Here is a 3,626-nt window from a genome sequence, read left to right as displayed (position 1 = left end):
AGTTTGAATATTTCTTTATTTGTAGAATAACTCATCTTAATTGAAAGCACAATTAAGAGCTAGACTTTCTTTCATCCACCTAATTCCCTTCTGGCTAGGACTTCTGGAGCAAACTGAGCTGCTCTGGCAAGCCTGCTATACCAGGGACACCTATGTTTTCCACCCATTATTCTTCCTGCTTTCATCAGATCTGTCACTGCTGAGCAGATCTGCAGATTCTCATCCACAAAGACCTGTACATTCAGAATCATACAACACAGGGATACTTATCAGAGGCCTGCCACACCAGTAAAATTTTCTCTCAGGATGTCAGAAGCAATAAAGAGAGATAGAAATAGAAGTAATAAATAAAACATAAACTTATTGAATCTTGGAGTTGAAAAATCTAGGGAAGAGGACGGGAAAAACAGATCCAATCATCACAACCAGAGTACAGGAGATGGATGAGATAATCTGTGGAGTAGAACTACAAAAAAAAGTTGTTATATATCAAAGAAAAAGTTAACTCTAAACATTTCCTTACAGAATACATCCAGGAAATCTGGAATACCATATAAAGAACTAACTTGAGGATAATATGAATAGAAGCAAGTTGTGTGTCTTAGCTCCGAGTCCTGGACAGTATTTTCAATGAATCATAGAAATAAGTACTAACCTAATAAGATGTCTGTAAATATACAAATACCTAGAGAATACCAGTTTGATGGGACCAGAAAATATAATCTTCCTTCCATATAAAAACCATAACCCAATATCTTCAGAACAAAGAAAGAAAATTAAAAGAACCAAGGGTAAAAGGATCTAGTAACATACAAAGGCAGATCTGTCAGAATTACAAATAAATCCTGAACAGAGTCTCTAAAACCCAGGAGGGACTGGACAGACATGTTGCAACATCTAAAAATCCAGAGCCCAACATAGACTATAATACCCCTCAAAACTCTCAATCACCATAGACAGAGAAAACAAGCTATGTCTAGAGAAATCCAAATTCAAAGACTATATATCCACCAATCAAGCACTACAGAAAATACTGGACCAACCCAATGAGGATAACTACCAGAAAACACAGGAAATAAGCAACTTTGTACCCGCAAAAACAAGAAAAGGACAGAGCAGCACACACACGCACACACACAAACACTAACTCCACTCACTGGCCCTTAATATCTCTCAATTTCAATGGACTCAATTCCCCAATAAAGATTCAGTCTAAATGAGTGGTTGGAAAAGCATCCATGATTCTGCCACATACAAGAAACATACCTCAGAAATTAAGATAGACCTAACGTCAGAGTAAATGGATGGAAAAAGTTTTCCAAGGAAATAGAGCCAAGAAACCAGCTGAAGTAGCCATTCTAATATCTAGTAACCAATCACCAAGATTACTCAAAAGGGACATGTAAGGACTTCATACTCATCGAAGGAAAATTTTAGCAAGATAATATCTCAATTCTGAATGAACTGTACTCAAACACAAGGATACCAACACTTCAAAAGTAACATTGCTAAATTTTAAATCCTAAATAAAATGTCACACATCAATAGTGGGAGACTGTAGCACCCAACTGCCAGTAATTGATAAGTTATCCAGACAAAATGTAAATAGAGAAATAATGAAACTAACATGTATTTTGAATGAAGTGAACCTAACAGGAATCTGTAGAATATATCACACAAACAAAAAACAAATATGCCTTCTCCTTAGAACCTCATGGATCCAAAATTGACCATTGATCATGTAGTCAGTAAAATAACAAGCCTGAACAGATACAAGAAAATTGAAATAGAGCTTTGTGTCTCAAAATATCACCATGAATTATAGGAGAACTTCAAAAATTGTTTAATTGTGGATCACAATTAAATACCTAATTGGGAAAGTCATGAACAAGACTTCCTAAAATTTAATGAAACTGAAACCACAACATACTTAAAATTATGGGACAGAATGAAAACAGTGTTAGAGGAAAGCTCATAGCCCTTAATGCCACCATAAAATTAGAAAGTTCTTTTACCCGGAACTTAAAAGTACACCTGAATAATCTATTAAAAAAGAAAGAAAAAGAGGGGTAGAATAAAAGAAATAATCAAAACTGGAACTCAAATCAATCAGTTATAAAGAAAGTAATACAAAGAGTCAACAAAACCAAGAGTTGGTTTTTGAGAAAATCAACAAAATCAACAAACTCTTAGACAACCTAATTAAAAGACAGAGAGACAGAATCTAAATAAACAAACTCAGAAATAAAAAGGGAGACATAATAAGAGACATTGAAGAAATTCAAAGGATCATTAGGCCTCACTTTAAAAGCAAGTGTTCCAATAAGTTGCAAAATCTTAAGAAAATAGACATTCTATGAGAATGTGAGATCTTTCCATCTTCCCAGATCTTCAGTTTCTTTCTTCAAAGACTTGTGGTTGTTGTCATACAGATCTTTTACTTGATTAGCTAGAGTCACACTGTCTTTTATGTTGTGACTGTATAAGGTTTCATTTCCCTACATTCTTTCTCAGCCCGTTTATCTTTTGAGTGAGGGGATGCTACTGATTTGTTTGATTTATTTATGTCCAGCCTATTTGAGGAAGTTGTTTATCATCTGTAGGAAATCTCTGATAAATTTTTTGGCTTGATTATGTATACTATCATATCATCTGTAAATAGTGATACCTTGGCTTCTTCCTTTCTAATTTGTATCCATTTGACCTCCTTAATAGCTTCATTTCCCTAGCTAAAAGTTCAAGTACTATATTAAATAGATCTTGAGAGAGTGGACAGCATTTTCTTGTCCCTGATTTTAGTGAGATTTCTTCATGTTTCTCTACTTTTCCTTTCATGTTTGCTACTGGTTTGCTGTATATTGCTTTTACTGTGTTTAGGGATAGGTGTTGAATCCTGAATTTTCCAAGGCTTTCACCATGACGGGGTGTTGAATTTTGTCAAATGCTTTCTCAGCATCTAATGAGATGATCATGTGTTTTTTCCCCTTTGAGTTTGTTTACATAGTGGATTACTTTGATGGATTGATCATGTGTTTTTCCCCTTTGAGTTTGTTTACATAGTGGATTACTTTGATGGATTTCCATATATTGAACCAACCCTGCATCCCTGGGAAGAAGCCTACATTATTATGATGGATGATAATTTTGATGTGTTCTTGGATTTGGTTTGTGAGAATTTTATTGAGTATTTTTGTGTCCATATTCATAAGGGATATTGGTCTGAAGTACCCTTTCTTTGTTGGGTCTTTGTGTGGTTTATGTTTAAGTGTAATTGTGGATTCATAGAAGGAATTTGGTAGTGTTTGTCTGTTTCTATTTTGTGGAATAATTTGGACAGTAACGATATGAGGTCTTCTATGAAGGTCTGATAGAATTCTGCACTAAACCCATCTGGTCCTAGGCTATTTGTGCTTGGGAGACTTTTAATAACTGCTTCTATTTCTATAGGAGTTATAGGATTGTTTAGATCGTTTATCTTTCCAGATTTACCTTTGTACCTACGACTTGTCTAGAAAATTGTCCATTTTCTCCAGATTTTCAATGTTTGTTGAATATAGGTTTTTGTAGTAGGATCTGATGATTTTTTTAATTTCCTCAAATTCTGTTGTTTTGTCTCCCTTTTCATT

The sequence above is a fragment of the Rattus norvegicus genome, chromosome 4 (genome assembly GCF_036323735.1).
Source record: "Rattus norvegicus strain BN/NHsdMcwi chromosome 4, GRCr8, whole genome shotgun sequence".
Classification (NCBI taxonomy): Eukaryota; Metazoa; Chordata; class Mammalia; order Rodentia; family Muridae; genus Rattus; species Rattus norvegicus.
The sequence above is the reverse complement of the archived record's forward strand: the minus strand, read 5'-3'. Positions refer to the sequence as shown.